Source organism: Elaeis guineensis, chromosome 6 (assembly GCF_000442705.2).
Source record: "Elaeis guineensis isolate ETL-2024a chromosome 6, EG11, whole genome shotgun sequence".
Taxonomy (NCBI): domain Eukaryota; kingdom Viridiplantae; phylum Streptophyta; class Magnoliopsida; order Arecales; family Arecaceae; genus Elaeis; species Elaeis guineensis.
This window is the reverse complement of record NC_025998.2, coordinates 13,672,938-13,679,916: the sequence shown is the minus strand read 5'-3', so window position 1 is coordinate 13,679,916 and position 6,979 is coordinate 13,672,938.

The following is a 6,979-nucleotide window of genomic DNA, read 5'->3' as shown; positions in this document are numbered from 1 at the left end:
CAGCATCATCGTTCGGAAGGCCTCTAGGTGATCAACCGGGTCCGAAGTTCCGTCGTAGCTTTCAAATTAGGGGAGTTTGAAGTTTGGCGGGATCGGTTCCTGCATGATCATTTGAGAAAAGAGAGGGTCAGTACAAATATCGTCACAATAAGCGGAGGGTGCGTGGCGGAGTTCTTCGATCCGCCTGTTCATCTCCTGGAGCCTCTGGTCCAGAAAATCTTCTCAACTACGGATCTCGAGGGTCCTCTGACAGAATGGGGGTAGAGATCTTCCAGGGGTGGAATCGTGATCCGACTGAGGGCTCTCCACCCTCGGATTCATCTTTTCGGGAAAGACAGGGCGGCTGGCCCAAGTGGCTCACCCTACCGTCGGATTCTGGTGTTCCGGTGATGCTCTTTCCAGGCGCACTGATGCCTGCGGCTGCTGCTGCTGCTGTATGGCCTGCACAGCTTCAGTGAGGCCTTTGACCTGCTGCGCCAGTAGGTCAAATTGCTCCGCGCCAACAAACGTTGCCGGAGGAGGAGGAGGAGGCTGAAAAACTGAAGGTGAGGCCGGAGCCTGAGATCTGGCCGCGGAAGTCGTGGATCGTCGCGTGGATGCCTTGCGGGGAGGCATCGGGCAAAGACCTAGTGGAGGAAGAAGGAGAGGATGCCGGAAAAGATGCCCGGGGGTGGTCCCGTTGAGCGCTCCTTTAAGAACAATGGTACTGCGAAGACACAGGCCCCTTCCTCTAGCGTCAATCATGTTGGTGCAAAAATCCGCCTGCGTCGGAGAAGCTGGAGTCGAGGGAGTCGCGGTCGCCATCGGAACCTGCAAAAGAAGTCTAAACCGGAGGTGGGGTTGCTCCGGCAAGACCTTCCGACGTTCAAGTCAGTTCTCTGTCTCAACAAGAATGGAGTGCTCGAACAAAAATTTTAGCAGAGTTTCTAGATAAAAAATGAGAGCTTAGAGAATAACGTATCTGGGGTCCTCCTTTTATAGGCGGAGGGAGCAACAGACTGATAGCGATATTTGTAACCATCCGGCAGTGGGTTGCCCACGGTCAGGAGGAGTTTGTTGCGAAGAGTACTGGAGTGGAATCGTGGCTATCACCGGGACATGCCACGTGGAGTCTGTTGCGGGGGGTGGAGCGACGTTTGTTGTCGCGACTTGCCAGAGGATGGAGGAATCGCATAGTATCCGTCGCAGGAAGTGGAGCAGGATCGTGGTCATTATTGCGGTCTGCCAGGGAGTGATGGAGCCGTGCGAAATCCGTCGCAGGAAGTGGAGCAGAGTCGTGGCCGTTGCTGTGGTCTGCTAGAGGGTCCAGGCCTATCGACCGAAGTCCGACTGGAGTGTCTGGCGGAGAGGGGTGGCTAGTTGCCCATCTGAGAGGAGCTCGGAGTCCGGCTTTCGTGGGAGTTCGGACGAAGTCTTCCTTCAGTTGAAGTCGGGGACGAGGTCCGGCTCCCGCGGAAGTCCGGACGGAGTCTTCCCGCAGCTGGAGTCGGAGACGAGATCTGGCTCCCGTAGGAGCCCGGGCGAAGTCTACCTGCAATCAAAGTCAGGGGTGAAGTTCGGCTCCCTTAGGAGTCCGGACGAAGTTTACCAGCAGTCGGGGTCGAGGATGGAGTCCGGCTCCCATAGGAGTCCGGACGAAGCCTTCCAGCAGTCGAGGTCGGGGACGAAGTCCAGGCGGAGTCTTCCCGCAGCCGGAGTCGGAGATGAGATCTGGCTCCCGTAGGAGCCCGGGCGAAGTCCACCTGCAATCAAAGTCATGGGCGAAGTCCAGCTCCTTTAGGAGTCCGGATGAAGTTTACCAACAGTCAGGGTCGAGGACGGAGCCCGGCTCCCGAAGGAGTCCGGGCGAAGCCTTCCAGCAGTCGAGGTCGGGGATGAGGTCCGGACGGAGTCTTCCTTTGGCCGGAGTCGGAGACGAGATCCGGCTCCCGTAGGAGTCCGGGCTGAGTCTTCCTGCAATTGGAGTTGTGGGTGAAGTTCGGCTCCCGTAGGAGTCCGGATGAAGTTTACCTGTAAGTGAAGTCGTGGGCGGAGCCCATCTTCCGTAGGAGTCTAGGCGAAGTCTGCCTGCAGCCGGAGTCGGGAACGAGGTCCGACTCCCGTAGGAGTCCGGGCGGAGTCTTACCGCAGCTGGAGTTGGAGACGAGATCTGGCTCCCTTAGGAGCCCGGGCGAAGTCCACCTGTAATCAAAGTCAGGGGCGAAGTCCGGCTCCCTTAGGAGTCCGGACGAAGTTTTCCAGCAGTCGGGGTCGAGGACGGAGCCCGGCTCCTGTAGGAGTCCGGGCGAAGCCTTCCAGCAGTCGAGGTCGGGGACGAGGTCCGGACGGAGTCTTCCTTCGGTCGGAGTCGGAGACGAGATCCGGCTCCCGTAGGAGTCCGGGCTGAGTCTTTCTGCAATTGAAGTTGTGGGTGAAGTCCAGCTCCCATAGGAGTCCGGACGAAGTTTACCTGTAAGTGAAGTCGTGGGCAGAGCCCGGCTCACGTAGGAGTCCAAGCGAAGTCCGCCTACAGCCGGAGTCGGGAACGAGGTCCGGCTCCCATAGGAGTCCGGGTGTAGTCTTCCCGCAGCTGGAGTTGGAAACGAGATCTGGCTCCCGTAGGAGCCCGGACGAAGTCCACCTGCAATCAAAGTCAGGGGCGAAGTCCGGCTCCCTTAGGAGTCCGGACGAAGTTTACCAGCAGTCGGGGTCGAGGACGGAGCCCGGCTCCCGGAGGAGTCCGGGCGAAGCCTTCCAGCAGTCGAGGTCGGGGACGAAGTTCGGACGGAGTCTTCCTTCGGTCGGAGCCGGAGACGAGATCCAGCTTCCGTAGGAGTCCGGGCTGAGTCTTCCTGCAATTGGAGTTGTGGGTGAAGTCCGGCTCCCGTAGGAGTCCGAATGAAGTTTACCTGTAAGTGAAGTCGTGGGCGGAGCCAGGCTCCCGTAGGAGTCCAGGCGAAGTCCGCCTGCAGCCGGAGTCGGGAACGAAGTCCGGCTCCCGTAGGAGTCCGAGCGGAGTCTTCCCACAGCTGGAGTTGGAGACGAGATTTGGCTCCCGTAGGAGCCCGGGCGAAGTACACCTGCAATCAAAGTCAGGGGCGAAGTCTGGCTCCCTTAGGAGTCCGGACGAAGTTTACCAGCGTCGGGGTCGAGGACGGAGCCCGGCTCCCATAAGAGTCCGGGCGAAGCCTTCCAGCAGTCGAGGTCGGGGACGAAGTCCGGACGGAGTCTTCCTTCGGCCAGAGTCGGAGATGAGATCCAGCTCCCGTAGGAGTCCGGGCTGAGTCTTCCTGCAATTGGAGTTGTGGGTGAAGTCCGGCTCCCATAGGAGTCCGGATGAAGTTTACCTGTAAGTGAAGTCGTGGGCGGAGTCTGGCTCCCGTAGGAGTCCGGGCGAAGTCTGCCTGCAGCCGGAGTCGGAAACGAGGTCCGGCTCCCGTAGGAGTCCGGGCGGAGTCTTCCCACAGCTGGAGTTGGAGACGAGATCTGGCTCCCGTAGGAGCCCAGGCGAAGTCCACCTGTAATCAAAGTCAGGGGCAAAGTCCGGCTCCCTTAGGAGTTCCGACGAAGTTTACCAGCAGTCGGGGTCGAGGACGGAGCCCGACCCCCATAGGAGTCTGGACGAAGCCCTCCAGCAGTCGAGGTCGAGGTCGGGGACGAAGTCCGGGCGGAGTCTTCCCGCAGCTGGAGTCGGAGACGAGATCTGACTCCCGTAGGAGCCCGGGCGAAGTCCACCTGCAATCAAAGTCAGGGGCGAAGTCCGGCTCCCTTAGGAGTCCGGACGAAGTTTACCAGCAGTCGGGGTCGAGGACGGAGCCCGGCTCCCGTAGGAGTCCGGGCGAAGCCTTCCAGCAGTCGAGGTCGGGGATGAAGTCTGGACGGAGTCTTCCTTCGACCGGAGTCGGAGACGAGATCTGGCTCCCGTAGGAGTCCGGGCTGAGTCTTCCTGCAATTGGAGTTGTGGGTGAAGTCCGGCTCCCGTAGGAGTCCGGACGAAGTTTACCTGTGAGTGAAGTCGTGGGCGGAGCCCGGCTCCCGTAGGAGTCCGGGCGAAGTCCGCCTGCAGCCGGAGTCGGGAACGAGGTCCGGCTCCCGTAGGAGTCCGGATGAAATCTGGTGGTTGTAGGAATCTATCGTTGAAGAAGTTCAGCCGTTGATGAAGTCCGGGGTAGTTCGGATTGGAGTTGAACCTGACTGGAAGAAGTCTGGAAGGGATTCGGAGAACAGCTGATAGTCGTAGAAAGTCGGCTGGCGGCGGAGCTCAGTGAGCACTTGGGGCGGCTTAATAGATGACTGATGGAACTCATGTTGAAGGAGCTCGGGTGGTGCAGTGGGAGTTCGTCCGTCGGGGGAATTCAGTCAGCACTGTGGAAATCCGGCTGTTGGAGAAGTCCGGAGAGATACCATCTGCGGTCGAAAGTCGGAGGAGTTCTGGGAGGGTTAATCCTGTCAAGAACTTCGGCTGAGGGTATTTTATACCCAACACGGTCTATACTCTCTACTGTCGTGTCGTGATTTCTGAATACGGTATGTGCTTAGGAGAGGTAGATTATGATATGTTAGGTTAAACTTTATATCTTATAATTAAATTTAGATAGTTTATATTCTAATAGGATGAGCCATGATCTACTGATACCGTCCGTACTCCTTAGAGATAAGCTATACTAATATCTTAATCACAAGAATTAATATTACAACATAAAAAAAAATAAATTTAATTTTCATGGTAGATTCGAAATTTCTGGATTATCTCTTAGACTTATTTTCTTTCATAAATTAATTTATATTTATAATTAAATTTTTATTATTTTATTCTTTCTTTAATTCTTATACAATCAATATTTTTTATTTATTTTTTTATAAAAAAATAATCACCTTAGATCTCCGTGGAAATGATTCTGACTCATCTTATCTATATAGTTTGAGTTGATTTTTATTCTTAACCGCCTACGACAGCAATCACTTAACACTTTATATGACTTTCTATAAATATATATGACATCCTAAATAATATATATGACTTCCTGTGAATATATATGATATTTTAAATAATATACATGACTTCCTAATAATTTATGTGACTTCTTGTCAATATATATGACATCCTTAATAATATATATGACTTTTTTATATCTTATAATAATCAATAGAAAGTCATATAAAATATTAATAAATTATATATATTGTTCAAAATATCATATATATTGACAGAAAGTCATATATATTATTTAGAATATATATATATTGAAAAAAAATCCTATAAGATATTAAGAAGTTGTATATATTGTTCAGAATGTCATATATTCATAGAAAGTCATATGCATATTTAAAAATATCATATATATTTATAAAAATCATATAATGTATTAGATAGGGTGGCAAAATATAATCCAATTTATTAATCTAACTTGCGTTCGATCCATCTTAAACAAATTTTGGTTAGGCTTAAATGGATTTAGATCGTAAATAGATCGACCTGTTTAACCAATTTATTAAACAGATCAAGTTTGGATTTAAATTTCTCAATATGTCCGATCTATTTAACTCATTTATAATTTTTATTTAAAATATTATGACGGAGATCTATGACAAAATTTGAGCGGTCTATTTGAATTTTTAATTTTTCATCCATTCTGCGATCCATACGTCGATTAAAACTTAAAAGCTCAACACATGACCGAGATCCTTCCACGATCCCTCGACCCGCTTCATCTTTTTCCTCTTCTCCTTTTCCAAAATGTCCTAAAGCCTAAATCTCACGCCACACCCTTTGTCGCCTCATTCTTCCATGCCGATGCGTTGATATTCACGAGCTCCTCCACACCGTCACCCCCACAGCACCATCCCCTCGGCCGCTCGCTTTGATCGGTTGCTCTCATCTAGGAATTCGGAGCCTTCGACGGTGATGATGGCCCTCCTCCGCCTGTTCCTCCTTGCGGTGGTGCTTTGATCTCCTTACGACTGTCGATGGTGGAGATCTAAGCGATGGAGGTCCGATCCGATGGGCGGACCATCATCCCCTTCATGAGTTTTTTCACACCGTCGCACCCACAACGCTGTCCCCTCCCCTGCTCGCTCTGCTGCTTGCTCCGATCGACTGCTCCCATCTGGGAACTCGAAGCTTTCGACAGTGCGATGGCCCTTCTCCGCCTGTTCCTCCTCCTCGCGATGGTGCTTTAAGGCCATGGCCTCCTTCCGACGGTCGACGACGGAGATCTGATCCGACAGATGGACCATCATCCCCTTGGCGAGTTCCTCCACGTCGTTGTCCTCGCAACGCATGGTGAAGGTGAGAGCTGAGAACTCTCTCCGACAGGCCACCATGGCTTTTTTTTTTTTTTTTTAAATGGGGTTACGGCCTGTTTAAGAGGAAGTATTAAAATACAATTCGTTTAATTTTTTTTTTTTTTTTTTTTTTTTTTTTTTTTTTTTTTTAAACATACAGATTTGAATTTTAAAATTTAATTTATTTAATAAATAGATCGGATTCAAACTAAATTTTTTTTGATTCAATCGTATACGACCGATTTATTAATATCCAATATTGTCATCTCTTGCATTAAAAAGTCATATATATTATTCAAATGTCATGTATATTCACAAAAAATATATAAATTGGTCAGAATATCATATATATTCGTAAGAAGTCATGCAAGGCAACAAAAATCATATATATTATCAAGATGTCATAAATATCTAAAAAATTGTATATATAGTTCAAGACATCTATATATTCATGAAAGTCATTCAAAGCATCAAAAGTAATAATATCGTTTCTATGGAGGAACGACATTTTTGTCACTAAAAATTAGAGAAAGAAATAGTTGAGCGGTATTAAATGCATGTCTCATCATTAAGTTGCTATGTGCTCTAATGTAATTGGACAGTGCACTCCATATCAATTTATTGCATTGCATTTTTCATAAATATATTAGATATCTCATATTGTGGCCCATAAGACTTTGAGTAGGCTCCACTATGTGATGCTCTATGGGCCAGA